Consider the following 18,390-nt stretch of genomic DNA (forward strand, 5'->3'; position numbering starts at 1 on the left):
TAATTTAAAAATAATATTATCCTACTGACCTGCAGTAGCCAAAAATGATCCTCTGTGCACCATAATGTATAATCCTGCCAAATTTCATGTAAATCCTTTCAACTGCTTTTGCGCTAAATTAACTGTCTGAAAAGGTAATTCTTTCAGATCGAAATGAAAGTTTAAAATTGCTCTACAGGCTGAAATGGCAGGTATGAGACATGTTTGAAAAGAGTGGGTGGCACAATGAGTGCTTCTGCCCACTAGTAACGTTTAATTTACAGGCCTGGTGTACCCATGGTACCATATACAAGTACTAGCTCTCCAAAACATGACACAACTGACATTATTTGGGCACATAAGGCATACAAATACCACCTAATGACATGGACCTATTCATAAACTTCCTCTAAAACAATTACAATTATAAAGTTCCTTTGAATGTATAGGCACTCACGTTACTCTGACAGACCTCCTCAGATCCTGCAGTACCCAATTTTTCTCCCTCATGCTTCACCAGCAATTACATTTACCATCACTACACCCATTCTTTTAAACAAGAGAACTCTTCTCCATGACCCTCCACATTCTTCTCAAACTAATTCCATTCTTTTCATACTAACCGACTATTAAAATTGTCCACCTTTCTCCATTCTGCAAAATCGCCTAAATTCCAACTGATTTATTCAGACACCAGCGGCACACCAGAGTTGAACAATCCACTCTATAGCTTCCTTTAAATTGTTATTTTCACTGCACCACTCTACACAATGTGACCTCAGCCACTATAGCCACCTTATATTCAATCCTGTTACTGCAAGGCATTCCTGCAACAAATAAATTGTCAGCAATCCTTGTCCTTTTAAACTTCATACTCTTATTAGCCATCATCAACTTAGAACCATCTCCATCACATGCAGCCTATTCACCAACAACTTTAATAAAGCACAGTTAATCATCTAATTACCCCGCTATAGTGGCAAATGGCCTGGGTATGATAAAGAAAAACTTTAATATTGTGAACACCACAACTCCCTTACCCTTGGAGTTACAAAATCTACGCAATGTAAATATTTCTCTCAGAGATGTGATCCCAATTCTTTTGGATAGATTAACAGCTAAAATGCAAGTCGTTGGTCAACTTGTAAACAATACATTGTTTGTTCAAAATGTAATCCAACCCTCTCAAAAAAATTATGAGGAACTGACATACTACCTGGTTCTCTCATCTCTAACCTCTTGCCCCCCTCTTTCCACCCATCAGTCTTCTCCACTTACCCCTCAAATTGCTTATCCATTCCAGACCAGCAATATCACTGTAACAATCAAATATTGATCAAAGACTACTCCACATAACCTTCTTTAGCCATTTTGATCCAATCACTCATTACGACCGCTGCAGCTAGAAATCTGTCTGAATTCTTCAAAAGTCAAAATATCTACTGTAACTCCTTCTTTAGCTTCCAGAATGCCTTTAACGATTCATACACACATCTCTATCTGCAAACCGTACATTTCCAAGTGCTGCAAAAACAGTATCTGCAGCATTTGTTCACATCCATCTCCAATTTGATACATACTTCTACAGCAGAAAACACAGACTAATCTCTTTCACTCCCACACAGTCCTATTTAGGCCAAATCGGTATTAAAGACAAGCAGACTGCCACTCCTGTACCCAAATTGTTAGTGAAGTATTGTGAAAACCTTGCTTGCAACACTTGGAATTAAAACATGAATCAACTGATTATAATAAACTCTTAGAATAAATAAACTTCTCCAAACAAATGAACACAAATATTCATATATCCACATACCAAGTTAATATTTCCTTTTATACCACAGGGAATCCCTGTCCATCCCTATTTAACACCATTGAATCCTGTTCTCCCTGCCACTGAGTTAAGAAAATAAGCCTCAGCCCATACGAGCTGGCATCGACAGTTGCAATAAGTATTATATTTAAAACAAACTAATCTTACTATTGTGCATCTCAGTTGTCTTTCTTTACCCATGTGAAAGCATTGTCATGTGGTTGATCCCATTCAAAGTCACATTTTTTTTTAACTATTCAAACATAGTTCAGTTGGTGTTCTGAATGTTTAGTAGTATTCTGGTTGCCCAGTGAATGATCTAAGTTTATTTTTTTTTCTTCTGCGCTGGAGCAGTTCGAAAGACATCCACTAAATATTTTTAGGACGGTCCCAACCATCTGTATTATTATGAGTCAACTTTCAATTTCCCTAGCATAGAACCTACTTTTCTACTTTCAAAAAAGTCAAATTTGAAGTCTCTAATGCTCCCAACAGCAAATTTCTGATATGCTATGTTGCCCCTGTTTCTTCAAAATAATTAATCATTTTGAGAAAACAACAACTTTTATGGCAAAAAACAGAGTAAGAGCTTAGGAATTATCATGCAAACATATGTTACTGTATAGACAAGGCCAAGTTCAGTGAAGAATCTTTAGCCCACCATAATCAATATCAACGCATTAATGTTGGGAAATTGAAAATATCTATTGATATATTTTTCGATAGACACAGAATCTCAACCTGCTGTCATATTTTTTCATGGCCGTTACTAGAAGCAAATCATGGTTATTACAAGAAGAATATCATTGCCATTACTAGAAGTAACTGACTAAATGTTGCCTTGCTTAGCCATCTCCTAGAGCAAGCCGTTTATTTTACAACTAAATTATACAGCTGCCTAAGGCACTGTGAAACAGTTTCAACAAGTTCACATACATACTACTGGACAGTGAAAGACTGAAGCCCAATGATAGCCAATGTAGGTATATTCCTGGAAACAAGTATCCTGATATTAATATTGTGTATTTTGTAGCATAACTGTCGTAGTAGAAGAGGTCTCATGATGATGAAGATTTGTGGCTATAAAGCACATCCCAATTTAACTGTATCAAGTGGCAGAATGTAGCCTAAGATATACCTAGCGAATTGAAATGTTGATGACTTTATTGAAGCTATCGATGAATGTAAAAAAGACTGGTAATCCCTTCAAAAAGTTCCCTGACAGATATAGAGTAACAGAAGTATTAAAAATGGAAAACACAGTTTCAAATATACCACATGATGAAAATACAATAGCAAGAAAATCTGAAACCATCTTCATTGTCTGAAAAGGCTTTGCAAACATAATCACTTTCAAGCTAAGTTCATCACGGTCCTGAAAATAATTCCAGGACACCCAGTACTACCTTATACTTATCAAGCTTAAGGAAAAAACCTTCAAGACAAAAGTACACACCATAGGCTCCAAGTCATGCGAAAAAGTAACAAACATATTTTTTGTCAGCATAACATTAATCAACATTATGCTGAGAAGAGGACTACATCTTCATGCTATCATACAGAGACACATTACAAAAAGCTTTGGCAGTCAACCTGGCACAGGGATGTAATGGGCTCCAAAGAATTAGCAACGATGAAACACAAACTCCATTTAGAAGTGTTCAACATTCACATATGTGCTTGGGCCACAGCCAAATGACTAGTCTGCTAGGGAAATGTCACAATCATGCATACGTACATGGGGAAAAAGTAGAGGCAGACATATATGTGCTGAATGGGGAAGTACTGATTCACTGTCTAATGTGTTTCTGTGCACTACAACTCTAGGACTGGTCACTGTTCATTATCATGCCACAAAAATACATCTCCTAATCAACAAAGAAGTATGCTGCAGATGACATGAAAGTTAACATTCACACAAAGCTGACAGTGAAGCATCATTAAAGGTGATGTTTGCTGCAAAAAGTAAAAAGATATAACAGAAAATGATGTGCTTGTGATGTTGTGATCATGTAGGCAATACTGAAACCTCTTCATTGGCTATAATTATTTGATGCAACATTAAAATATAAGATGGCCTCCATTAGAACAACCATTCAGGTTTGAACGCCTGCTTTGTGCATATGAAGATTTTCCATAGCAGAAATGATTCGACTCAGAAAGAAACAACATGCTGCAAGTCAACTGGCTATGCAATAATTTTCATAATTGTAATAGGTTTAAGTGAAATTAATGACACTCTAGTGCAGATACCCATGAACAAAGTCATACAGCCACTGCTTCAATTGCTCTGAAAGGTAGCGTTCCAGTTACAGGAAGCAATTGAACAAGAAATCAGAAACCTCCTGGTACTCAACATCATCAAAGAATTAAGGGGTCTGATGAGATGAATATCTCCAATAGTAGTGATACACAAGAAAGACAATGTGGACTGACAAAATAAATGTGTTGACGTGTGTCATCCCAAAAAAGCCACAGAGTGACAATGCCTATGAACTACAGGAGATTCATGACACTGATACATGATACAGGACACTGTCTTTCACAAAACCAGAAACATAAAGAAGATTCTCTGCTGCCTGAGAGCCTTCATCTCTAAACTATTAAGGAAGCGTCCACCTTAGAAGGGAGCCCTGATTTGTTACTGTTTACCTGAAACATGACCCATCTCGCTATCCATCGCCTAACAGACCCTCTTACTGCAGTGGATGTTCCTTTTGCTCATAATCTGTCAGTTTCCTCAAACCCAATGTCCTGCCTCTCTTTTTGGTAAGAATTGCAATATCTGGTTTGTGCTTGTTTCTATCATATGCACCTGTATGTGCTTGTTGGTTTTGTTTATGGGTTGATCATGTTTTAGTGGTGCCTTTCTCACCTCACAAACTACTAATCTTAAGTTCATGATGGCTGTTCAGTTGTGCAAGGTGCTTTAAAATATATTCTTTAAAATAATGTATTGAAATCTCGTGACGTGCTTGTAATTGATAGAAAGTTTTTATGCCCCGACTTTTGACTACACTGTAAGCCGACACGTGTCCTGCTTACTTCTCCATATATCTACCTCTCGTTACTTGTTGATGTCACTGCCATGAAGATTATTTTCTCCTTCTCTCTAAGGATATAACCCCTCTATAGCCCTTACCTACTATCCCGATATACCCCTGCTCCCTCCACCCAGCATGCATCCTAACAATGACAGAAAGCTGAACATCCTACTATCTCCTACTGGAAATAACTCGTTTTTAACTACCCACCCAACCTATCTAAAAATGCCATAAGAAACAACAAACATAAAATCCTCAACCTTAAGAAAGAAACTTTTATTATCGACCCTTACGTCTGCCACACCGAGGGTACCAAACTGAATGACCTAATCTTCTCAACCAATCAGAGTGCCAAATGGAAGAAAGTCCAATCTTCTTCTCTAAATGCCACTATCACCAAGAAAATCCCACAAGGCCACAAACGTACTATTGCACCCTCATCGATATTCAACGTTAATTCCACCATTTCTATCTATAACAATGGCAGCATACTCATTCAATCTTCAAATCACAATCTGGAAATTTTCAGTGATCTCCTTTCCAACCTCAAGAACAATCTTTATATAACCACCCCCCCTTCTGTCCCCTTGCTACTCCCCCTGATTCCTCCCCTTATGATTACCTCCTTTTCCCCACCCACCTCTCTCCCCTTTTCCAACGCTCTCACGTGGTGGTCACCCACATATACACAGGCAGTACCATCGCCCTGCACACTCCCTCTCACAATGACAACACCAATGCTCCCCCACGTCTACACCAATCCAATAGCACCACCTCTCATCCCTTAGAGCCCCCAATCTCTACCCTCATCAACAAAAGCAACTCATCCCTCACTCCCTCAAACAACCACTTCTAAACCTCTGATGAAGATCCTCAGTAATGCCAACTCCCCAACCGCTCTGTGATTCTTCTACTCTCCCATGCCTCCCCAACCAAGAACCTCTTAAAAACCTCTTATTAACTCTATGCTCAACACTATAATGTCTGAGCTACAATTAATTTGAGCTTACATTTGCAAACTAGTTTGTGTCAACTCCAACTCTGAGCACAAGTGACACTCACACCTAACTCACCTCCAGACCAACAACTTCTTAGCCTCCAATGACCAATCTGACACTATCCCTGCTTAAACAGAGTTCTTGCAACCTTTCTGGAGATCCACACCCAACCTTAACAATGCCTCCGGGCCAGATGGGCTAGTAAGACAGCTATCAAGCGACAATATAGTATCCATCCTTGATACCTACAACCTTGACCCTGCCATTCACACTCTTCCCGCTGCACAAATCAAGACGATTAACACCCACCCTATCATGCCATCCTACCCCAGCACTAGATTTATTAACAACAAAAAACAAACACAAGTTTCCATTTCCCATACATCCTCAACCACCTCCAAAACAATACTGCATTGCACATTGCTAAACTACTGCTCAGCCATGAAAGAACACAGCTGACATAGCTGATTGTATACTTAACTTCGACTGAGACATCCTTATGCTCATTAAAACCTGGTTGACTGAATCCTCTACTCCTATTCTAGACACTCTAGTCCCCACAGTCATGACATCATTAGACTAGACCGCTTAGGAGGTGGCCTAGCCTGTATATACATATCCTCACTCTTTTTTAAACAATTGCACACTATATCTCTTTTCAACGGCAGATACCTCAGGATGGACATTACCACCACTAACTATTCAAGGTACTCCCTACACACATTTTATCACCCACTAGGAAAATATCACACGTTCATTGAACAGATCATGGTGATTATCAGCGCTCACAATGAAGAGAACAACCACCAAGTTTTCCTTGGCGATTTCAATACTCACTGGAACTAGTCCAATGGCCCTCTTGGGAATAGTTTTAAATGCTTTCTCCAGGACCTGAACCTTATTCAAGCCTGCAACAGCCCGACCCATAACAAAGGAGCTACCCTAGACTTAATAATTACAAAAGACACCATACAAATTGAGTTTATTCTCCCCTGCGATTGGACTGACCACCACTGCATCACCATTTTCTTTAAAAAAAAGGCAATCACTTCTAAGGGCCAACCAACAAAAGCCAAACACTGGGTCCAAAACACCCCCAACATTCACTCACAAACTCTATATACTCTCAGTAATGACATCCTGCTCCCATGCTCTCCTATGAACAACATCTTTGGCCTTACCAGTCACTACTTCAACTCCTTGACCACAATTATGGATACCATGGCCCCCAAAGAACTTAAAAGATTACTGTCTAAAAGATCCAACCCCTGGTTCAACTCTATCCTAAACAAAGAACGCTAACATCTCAGACATGCAGGCAGAGCATGGGGACATACCATGTTCCTTGCCAACCTCAAATTCCTACATCAAGGACACAGCACCTACAACAGGCACATTAGCTAATCCAAAGCACCTTTCTTCCAAAATCAACTGGACTCTACAACTAACTGACCTAAAAAACTCTTCGAAATTATCATAAAAACAATGGACCCTCAAAAGTGACCCCACTTCCGCAGATAACAAAACATTACTTAACAGTGAAACCTTTGGTTCATTTTTTGTGGAGAAAACCATGCAAATCTCTAATGTCACTGAGCCTGCTATGAAACTACTTCTACATGAACCCCCCTACTCCCTTCCCCATCTGATTATGATACATGCCAGCGATATCACCCATCTCACCCAAAGTAGTGCCTCTTGGTCCAACTTCAAAACCCTTGATGAAAATTGCACCCTAAATCTATTGTCCTCTCGGAAATATTCCAACCACTTCAATAATTCCCTCAACTCCAAACTCCTAAATGAAACCATTCACCTCCTACTCCCACTATGTACTATAATAATTAGTGCTTCACTCACCCAAGGATGCTTACCTGACTGCCCCAAAAGTGTCCTGGTTACCCCTATCCTCATAAAAACCAACTCTGACCAATACGACCCCAACAATTACCACCCTATCTCAAACATCCCTACTTTGGCTAAATTCTTTAAAAAATTTGTGCATCTACAGCTTCACATTCACATCGAGCAACTCTAACTCCACGACCTTTGTCAATCTTGCTTCCAATTGGGTCATAGCACTGAAACTGCCATGGTCCACATCGTCAACCATGCCCTACGCTCCTTTGACCACAATGCATCTTGCCTCCTAATCCTATTGGATCTATCAGTAGCTTTTGACCCTATCAACAAAGCTACCCTTGTGAACCTTCTTGAACACAAGATGGGCCTCTCTGGCACCGTGCTGAAATGATTCACCTTCTTTCTGCATAACAGATCTCAATGAGAGGATATGACCTAATGGCTAGAGTGGTTGACTTCGAAGCTGGGTAATGCGGTTTGAATCTCGGCAGGGATGCTCAACCTCCTGTGATTCTGGGCAAATCACTTAATCTCCCTGTGCCTAACATAAAATGAATGTGTCCGTCTGTAATGCAAATGGCGCTCATGTAAAGCACTCTGTTACCTTCGGGTTGAGTCTGCACTATTTAAAAGTCCCCCCACAAAAACAATGCATTCTAATCAATCGCACTGTTTCAGACCAGTCTCCATTGTCGTTAGGCATTCCCCAAGGTTCTATTCTCTCCCCAACAATGGATAACCTATATACGGAGCCCCTCAATGAAATCCTCAAACTTTCTCACATCTCATACCACATGTATGTGGATGATACCCAACTCTACATGAAAATCACCTCCCTCAAAGACATCGATATCCTCAACAGCACCCTGACACACATTGGCTGACCCATACCCACCTCAAACTCAATGCCCTTAAAACTGAATTCCGACTGATCGCACCAGCCACCACCCCTAACGTCAAAGACCGGCTCCTTCTTTACATTGCCCTAAATTGTACCCCACACATCATTGACACTGCCAAATCCCTAGGTACAACCTTAGACAAAGACCTCTCCATGCAAAAACACATAACGCCATCACTAGAGGAGCTAACCATCAGTTGCATATTCTTAGCACACTAAAACCTTTCCTCCCCACGGCAGACCTCACAACGGCAGTTCAGGCTCTTGTGCTATCAAAATTAGACTACAGTAGTACTACATTGGTGGGCCTATTGAAATTCCTCACTTGAGCTACAGAAGTCTACACTGAATTTAGCAGCTAGACCCATCACTGGATCTAAAAGAAGTGATAATATCACCCTGACCTTCAATCCCTGAAATGGCTACAATTAGAGGTCAGAATTAATTTCTAAATTACTTGTATGACCCACACAGCAAAGCATCATAATACCCCATCCTACCTAACGGAGAAACTGACCCTATCGGGTGGAAACAGATCTTCTAGAAGCACCAGCTCCTTACTTCTTAAGCCACAAAAATTCAAGAAAAAAAAACATACAATCAATACTTTTCTGCAATTACACCGACAATATGGAACTCTCTCCCTAATGAGATGAAATGCAACCCACCCACATCCATCTTCAGGAAGGAAGTTAACCTTTTACCATACAACAAATTCCTCTCACATTGAGAACTCTCCGCCATCTCCTCTTGATATCTGTTTGCTGTCCCTTATCATACCGGAATATGTTTGTGCCTGGACTGATGCTAGTCTATGTAGTCATATCTCTCTGCTTCCCTTAAGTGCAAGTACAATACTACCTAGTCATACACATCTATTTTTGTATATAATATATTTGTATATATTGTATATATATGTCTTCCTTATCTATCCCATATTTTTGTATACTTCTGTAAAGCACTCTGTCACCCGAAAGGGTCTTGCTCGAACTACATAAAACTTCAAATAAATAAATCTCAAACAGGATTGCTAAATTTAATGGAGAACAATTCTGTTCCAAACTAGATCTCAAGCTACCACCAACTGTAGTTTGAAGAAAACTAGAGATGTATTAGAATATTTAACACATATCTGGGTCTGTTCACTTACAAACTCCTCATGTTTGGGATCACATCCACCACAGGTAGTTTTCAGAAACCTATCCACACAAGTCAACAGGCCACACTGAATAACTTCAATTGAAGTGATTTCATACTTGCATTTGGTTCTTTAAAGCAAAAATGCAACCAAGCAATCTGACAAGTTTGTGTTCTTGCTCATGCTTCAGGAAACACCAACCTCAAAATTTGTCGCTACCAAAAAAAAAAAATGAATTTAAAACAAGAATGTATTTCAACAAGTGGAAGCCTATATTTTAAGCAGACATCTTTCAATAAATGGCATATAAGCGAACCCTCGCAAGATGAAGGAACTCTCTGATGCACCATTGTCTTGCAGTCATTTTTGGAGGGACAATTTACTCTGGAAGTACTTCAAAGCCTATGCAACCTTCAGCATAATAATCAGAGAGCTGATAAAACAAGTATAAGAAATTGGGTTTTTGGTTGCGTGGGTTGTTAACCCTTCTCCAGCAACAGCCACAATCCCTGTCAGGGTGAACCATAAAAGTCACTAAATTAACCTTTGCTTACCCCCTGGTAGCATGGTACAAAGGCAGTCAGGTTTAATTTAGAGGCAACGAGTAAAGTATTTATGCAACGCACAAACAGTAATAAAGTAAAAACATAGCTCAAGGAAAATCCCAAACCAACTTAGAAAAATAGAGTACATTTATTAAACTATTTGGCACCAAAATAATAAAAATCTAATTAGTAGAAGTGGAATTATGATTTTTTAAAGTTTAAGGTAAAAACTAACAGCTAAAAGATCAAAGAGCCAACCAAGGACATCTAGTTGTGTGAGACCAGGTCAAAGTAAAACAATATGGCAGACAGTAATGGAGTAGAAGTTGGGTACTAGGAGTGGATTGATTCTGGTCAGCGCTTACCTTCATACTTAGAAGACATTTGAAGAAAAATGTTCTAAGAAGGTAAAGTTCAGCTGGGCAAGGCTGCAGGTGGTATCTGAGGAGGGAGCATCATCATCAAAGAGCCACAGGATAAAGTCACAGTGAAGGTTTATTCATCTGGACTAGGTCACTTTTTTTAATTTTGAAAATCTTCAGCGAGACAAGGCTGGAAGGCTATACCCGACAAGAGTTCCATTGGGCTGGATCCACTTTTGGCGTAGCATCACTGGAGAACATTTGCTGCTGCCGGACAAGAACATAGCTGGATCTGCTGCGAAGTCAGGCCGACCAACAAGGAACCTTTGATGCATAGACAAGAAGATTGTAAGTCCCAGGTTTTGGATTTTGGAACCACCAAGGGCCCAGATCATGAGGAGCACCGTTTAGTGGGCTAGGACTCACTCAGGCTGGGTCCAGATGCAGGTTAAAGATGGTTGTTGCTTTTTCTGTCCCTAAGGCTCAGATTAGGAGGCCAGCCAACAAGCCTTTGGAGTCAGTCTGGTAGTCATGGGTTGAAGAAGTTGAACAGGGTCAAGCAGCAGGGCAGGTCTCTGGGGGTTCAATGCAGGCTCATGACAGCAAAGCATTCCTTCCAGGTACAGCAAGGCAGTCTTGTGAAGTACACAAACTGACCTCTGAGAGTCCTTTCGCAGGTCCAGACAGTGTCTTTTACTTGGTGCCTTTTTTGAAATAGGAGAAGTTTCTAGAGAATCCTCTTTGAAGTGCTTAAAATTTCTTCACTCCCCTGCACTGGGTGCAAGCTGGCAGTGTGAACACTGCAGGAGTGACATGTTCTTTGTGTGAAGGGAGGGCATGGCCTATTCAGTTGCAAGTGGGCTGTGCCCAGCTCTGCCCCCATTCAGTCAGTTGTTGGCCAATCCAGGCAAACATAATCCCTTTGTTGTCTGGCTGTCTGGGAAGCATAAACGAAATCCAACTGCCTAATACACCAAGTCATATGGCCCAGGGACAGGCTGCAACTAATATATAGGGCAGGAAAATGCCAACCTTCTAAACATTACATTTTTAAAATTGAAACCTATAATCCTACTTTACCATTAATTTTTAATTACAATTTGTCGTATAGTAAACACAAAATGCTTATGTGGTCCCAATCAAAATGTAACAATTATTAAATGTAATAAGGCAACCTAATGTTATCCTATGGGAGAGTTAGGATTCACAGTAGTGAAAAAACAGGACATGTACAACTTAACAGTACATGTACAAACTTTTCATTACAATGCACTGGGCACTTGGGCTACCAATGGCTTACCTTAGATGTGACTTACATGCAAAAAAAGAGGAGTTCATGGCTCGCAAGGGCGTTATATTCCAAAGGCGACTCTGCAGTTTAAAACTGCAATGGCAGGCCTGGGACATGTTTTAAGGGGCTACTTAAGTGGGAGGCACATTATATGCTGCAGACCCACTAGTAGCATTTAATTTACAGGCTCTGGGTATATGGTTCAACACTTTAGTGGGGACTTATAAGTAAACTTAATATGCCAGTTAGGTGTAAGTCAATTTTACCATATTTAGGGAGTGAGCACAGGCACCATAACACTGGTTAGCTCCCCTGCCTGGCTCCAAGCTGGTTGTATGAACAATACAGGACAGACAAGTTATTTTTGTGAAGGTATGGTACAGCCTATTCAGTTGCAAGTGTGGCTATGTCGACCTCTGCTCCCCCATCATGTGAGTTGAGGGCTCATTCAGGTACATCTAACCCCTCTTTTGTGTGACTGTCTTGGAGGAAGTCATGTGAACCATGAATTAGCTGCAGGTACCACATAGTTAGACAGGAAAATGCCAAGAGGAGAGGGGAGTGTATTATGGGACTTAGAGTTTGTTTTAGCACACATTTTTGCATATAGGCACTGTCATTGGAGGAATAGGTCACATGGTCACTTTGAATCAGCAAATTACGATTAAAGCACAGGAGACACGAGGGAGAGCACTTCTTGTGATAACAGCTTATAATGCAGGGATAGTTCTAGCAGTTTAATAAAGATGGAGTGAAGTGCACTCGGTGTGAAAAATCTCTGATTAAGGCTCTAAAGAGGTAATGTGCTGAAAGGTTGATAATGTGAGATTCTTAGTTGATAAGTAGGGAGGGAATGTGGCTTTTTGTTAATGGGAAGAGAGGTTGCAGGTTAACAAAGGGCTGTTATGAGTTTCTTTTGATTAGTAGGGATTGAACATGCAGAGGGAAGGGTTTTTCATTGGTTTGAGCACATGAATATTAGTTTGAGCACACAAGAGTTGTTTAGAGTACAAGCAGTGGAGGGAGAAAGGGAGCATTAGGGAGGAGAAAGTGGGTAATGAAGTAATTAATTTTACACAAGAAAGTTTGTACTGAACATTAAGCTGAGCTGTTTTTCATCGGTTTCAGAGACCCCTGATGAAGAGCCGTCAGGCTCAAAATGCATTGGGTAAAATTTCAATGATCTTACTCTGTAATATGGTTAACCTCATGTGCTACTGTTGAATGCCTGGATGGGCGACAGAAGGCATTTGAAAATGGTGAATACAATATTCAGGTATAACCATCCTGTCTCTGTGGTGTTTAAACAAGTGAGAAGATTAACAAAGTGTTGGAAAAACTTTTGGTATACAGCGTCAAATATGATCAATTCAGGAGGATGTTATTTACTTCGAGGGGTTATTCCCCATTCAGCAGTGCGGTAGAAGGGTATGTGAGAGTAGTGTCCATTTTGTGAGTCTAAATCTGACATTTTGAAAATGTTATTTAAAATCCAACTTTACCATTAAAAATGATCTTTAATTAGTTTCTCAGATGCCAAACACAAAATGTTCATCTGTTTGCAATCAAAGGTTTGCATGTATTAAATGTAAGAAGGCAGCTTATTGTTATCGTATGGGAGAGGTAGGCTTCTCAGTAGTGAAAAAAGAATTTAGGAGTTTTCCACTACCAGGACATGTAAAATGTAACAGTACATGTAGAACCTTTTGATTATACTGTAGGGCTACCTAGGGCTTACCATAGGGGTGACAAAAGTAATACAAAGGGGGGCGGGGGGTTAAGGCTTGGCAAGGTGGTTATGTTTTCAAACCAAATTGGCAGTTTAAAAGTGCAGACAGGCTACAATGGAAGGCCTGAGACATGTTTTAAGGGCTTCTTGAGTGGGTGACACAATAAGTGCTGAAGGCCACTAGTAGCATTTAATTTACAGGCACTGGGTATATGGTTTACCACTTTACTAGGGACTTATAAGAAAACTAAATATGCCAATCAGGTGTAATTCAACATTACCTTGGTTTAGGGAGTATGCACAATCAGGTTAGCACAAGTTAGCAGTGGTTAAGCTCACAGAGACCTAAAATCAATAAAACACATCAGCAAAATGAGAGGGGTGAATAGAAAATGTTTGGTGCTAACCCTGCAGAGAGGTCCAAATCCAATAACATGGAATAGCAATCGTATAATCCCTGAATTCGAAACATTGGTTTAAGTGCATTTACATTCATTGTAGTGGATTAAAGACGTAGTGAAAGCTACCACACAGCAGGAGTGTTTTGACCCCAAAAGGAAATATAGAAGTGACAATAGGCAGTAGTCAAGTATGGTTTTGTTAAATCCTGCTGCAATTTGACGAAGGGGCACACTCACCTCAAAAGAAGTGGCATATGCAATTTGAAGTCTGTCCGAAATGGAAATGAAATTCTCGTTGCTTAAAACAGAAAGTCTAGCTGTAGAGTGGAAGTGTGAGCGCTACCACATGTTCATCTATGGCAAAATAAGTATCATCATAACTGATGATCATGCTCTGTTGAAAAATGTTGGTAATTCCATAGCCAATACGTCACCTATAACTGAGTTATGGGAAATATAGCTGCAGGAATATAACTACAAATGCATTCACAAATCAAGCAACAACCCAAACTCTGTTTATTGCTCCTCCCGATAACATTTGAAATACACAAAATCAGTGCAATCTCTGGTCAAAAAATATCAACACAATGTCTGAAACATCACAGTCACAAATGGCAGGCTCATGTAACACCAGCATCTTTCATCTTAAAGAAATTAGTGGGAGCATTGATCCCACAGTTGGATCAGTGATGCCACAACACTGTCTTTCATGACAGTGATCACTTCCTGGAGGGAGGGGAACAGAAAGTGCCTTGGAGAGAAGAAGAGGTCTTGGATATTGTCAGGACAAAATGGGTGAAGTTTAGCACGCCTATTTGTAGAGGAACATTTGCAAGAGAGAGATTCCTGCAATAAAGTTTGTGGGATTAGTTATATCTGACCCCTGTTGTTGTTTAAGAACCTAAACTCCTCTAGCATCATGCGTAAGAGGAATCTGGCAGTACACAGATTGTTGGGTCTTGTGAGATGTAGGAGGGAAATATATAAATAACAATACAATATAATATTATTTTACGTATTATCTGTTCTAGATCAAGAGCAGTTACAGTCAAATTCAGGACTGCAATTTTTATTTCCTGAAAGATGGTTAGGATGACTTTCTTTGTAAGCAGAATGGGACTGCGTTTTATGGACTTTGACATTTAGTTGAGGGCACATGGGCAGGTATTATTTTCAGTCTGAATAAAGAGTAATCTATGTCCAAGTTAGATTTTTCAGTGAGGGAAAAAGGCTACAAGTAGGGGTGTATAAATAGTTTTACTAAATTGCATTATATTTCAAGGAAAGTGCATGACATTACCTGAAAGTTCATATCATTCTCTTTGAAGTATCTCACATGAAAACTGTATCACAAGAGCATTCATTTCAAAGCAATGTAAGAAAATGGAACGGGGAATGACTTTGGTAGAAAATGTTTGCAAGACAGACTTTCAAATCCAAGAATTGTGTGAAATGTCAGAACTGCGAAATTTGGAAATTCGCACAAACACAAAGGTCTTGTGCATAATAAAAATGTTGCAGAAGCGAACAAAAGAGCCACTGTATGAAAAAATGGATGGGGGAATTGATTTATTAAACAAACCCAAAAGATCCTAGGTTTTCAATTAAAACCTTGTGTGTTATTTTGTATGTATGTGTGTAGGTATATGATACTTTCATGGCGCTAAACCAGCTGAAAGGAAGCAAAACATTTTACAGGGGGGAAGGCAAAGACATTGATTGTGTGGTCGGAGTGTTAGCTAGTGCTGCAATGGACTACCACTGCATCATAAAGCTGTGTCCTTTAGAGGTGAGTGACTTTGAGTGTATTACTGAATACCGAGGCTAAGAATATAAAGATAAAAGAATATTGTAGACGAAAATAAAGCAAGGGAAGTTGTTAGAACTGTCAGCCTTAGGGTGGTCTTCCTTCAAACTTTTTGCCTGCTTGCCTCCAATTTCGCTAAAATATTCTTGTTGGCCTTAGGACTCTGTGCCCTATTCCATCATTAACCTGTGCTACCTATGCCCAGGGCCTTTAAATGAAATGCTACGAGTGGGCATACAGCACTGAGTGTGCCACCCATTGAAGTAGCCCTTTAAACATGTCTCAGGGCCGCCACTGCAGAGCCTGTATGTGCAGTTTACACTGCCATGTCAACTTGGCATTTAAAACTCCTTGCCAAGCCTTAAACTTCCCTTTTATTACATATGTCATCCCTAACGTAGGTCCTAGGTAGCCCAAAGGGCAGAGTGCTGTGTAATCAAAAGATAGAACATGGACTTTTACATTTTGCGTGCCCATGTAGTGAAAAACACCCACTTTCATTTTTCACTACTGTGAGGCCTACTTCTCCGACAAGATAACATTGGGGACTCCTTATTACACATAATAAACTGTAATTTCTGATTGAGAGGGAATAGATCTGTCATGTGTAATACCTCTAGAATGATAATGATAAATCCTCTTTATTGGTAAAGTTGAATTTCTCTTTACAATTTTAAACCTGCCACTTTTAGAAAGGTGGAATTTTTCTGCTCCTACCCTTGTGTGCCTGCAGCCTGTCTTCAATACATATCTGGGGTGGGGGATAGTGAGACTCTGTCTAGACAGCCACACACAAAGGGAGTTTAGATGTGACTTGATGGGTCATGATGGGGCATTCTGATGGGATGGGAGGAAGGAGCTAGGCACAGCCTCATACTTACACCTGAATAGGCTGTGTCATGTTACCACACAAAGAGCTGCATGCCCCCTGTAGCGAGTCTGGAGCCAGGGCAGGAAGGGAGGACCTCTGTGAACTTTAAAGCACTTCTTTGAATTCATCCCCACTTCAAAAAAACACCACTGGTTATAAGAACTGGACTTCTGACCCTATCACTTCAGCACACCTAAGGACCTAAGGATACCCTGCCAAGAAGGACCGACATTTTGCAGGACTGCTGCTGTGGAAGAACTGTTTTTGGCTGTGCTGACCTGCCGCCGACTGCCCTTTTCTCCTAGGTGAGAAGGACTGGACCTGCCTCTCTTGTCTCCAGAACCCAGAGTGACTCCAATGGCTAGACGGCTAGTATTCTGATTTGAAGTCTCAGGGACATTACAGACTTCAAACCACCCTGCTCCTTCACCAAGAACCATTGGAAGTGAGCCTAAGGTGGTTTGCTTCAGCACCGATACATTCTCTGCTGTGAGAGCAGAATCAGCGCATCCCTGCCATTACAGGAGCGGGACTAAAACATTGCATCTTGGAAGCAGCGCATCACTCTTTGAACCAATGCGTCGGCACAGTTTCATGGAGAAACCTGAAGCATTGCATCACGTCTCAGAACCAGCTCATCACCTTTGAAACTGACGCATCTTCTACTGCTGAAGCAGAGTCAACACATTCCCTGTGAAAGAAGAGCATCGCTCTCAGAACTGACACATCTCCGCTGTTGCATGGAGAAAATCAACGCATAGCCATAGCAGTGTGGACCGTCAATCACCTTCTCTGCCTCCCACAACTTGTTGTTGACATATCAATGTACTTTTGCAGCTGGACTAGCCTGGTCCCTGTATCTGATAAGTGCTCCATCGCAGGCGGCTTTAACTATTGACTTTTTCCATTCCAAGGCGACCAGATAGCCCAAATAGGCATGTATTGCTTCTAAGAGGTAATTTTACATTTATTCTTTATAAATACATATCTCAAGTTCCACTCATTTGTTTTTTTGTTTTGTTGGTCTTATTGTATTTATAAAAATGTATTCTATTTATCTAACCCGGTGTGGAGTTTTCTTGTGGTGTTTTCACTGTGTTACTGTTTGAAGTGTTGCATAAATGCTTTACACATTGCCTCTTAAATTAAGCCTCACTACTCCAAACCAAGCTAGCAGAGGGTGAGCACAGAATAATTTAGGGTGTACTGTTGATTTACTCTGACTAGGATTGCAGTTCCTGCTTAGGCAGGGTGTCTACCTCTGCCAAGCAGAAACTGAGTTTTTAAAATAAGTGCATATAGAGGAAGTATAAATTTACTATTCCAAACTCTGTATTTAAGTACCATGAATATATTTTCAAGGAACGTATATGTATTAGGTATTGAAAATCTATACCTACCTTTTGATATTTTGGATTTGATATTTTGACCTTGACATTTGTGTATCTCGACATTCTAGCTTCGATATGCAGGGGGCTTGCCATGTCTTCAGCTCCTTCGTTAATGATGAGAGAGTTGAGGCAGTCCTTGTGGATAAGGTTTTGTTGTGCCATATCCTGGGCACATAGATGGAGAATGTCTCTTATCTTGTTTTTTTTCTTTTTTGCACTTCTGTATCTGGCCCTGAAAGCCCCTTGAGTGTCTGGGC

The 18,390-nt window shown here is 40.3% G+C and overlaps 1 protein-coding gene across 3 annotated transcripts in view; it reads right to left on the reverse strand.

The window, feature by feature from the left end:
• Nucleotides 1-18,390, reverse strand: part of LOC146785614 (arylacetamide deacetylase-like) — a 441,998-nt gene that overhangs the window by 389,387 nt on the left and 34,221 nt on the right. The window lies entirely within an intron of this gene.

This window comes from Triturus cristatus, chromosome 11 (genome assembly GCF_964204655.1).
Source record: "Triturus cristatus chromosome 11, aTriCri1.1, whole genome shotgun sequence".
In the NCBI taxonomy this organism is placed as follows: Eukaryota; Metazoa; Chordata; class Amphibia; order Caudata; family Salamandridae; genus Triturus; species Triturus cristatus.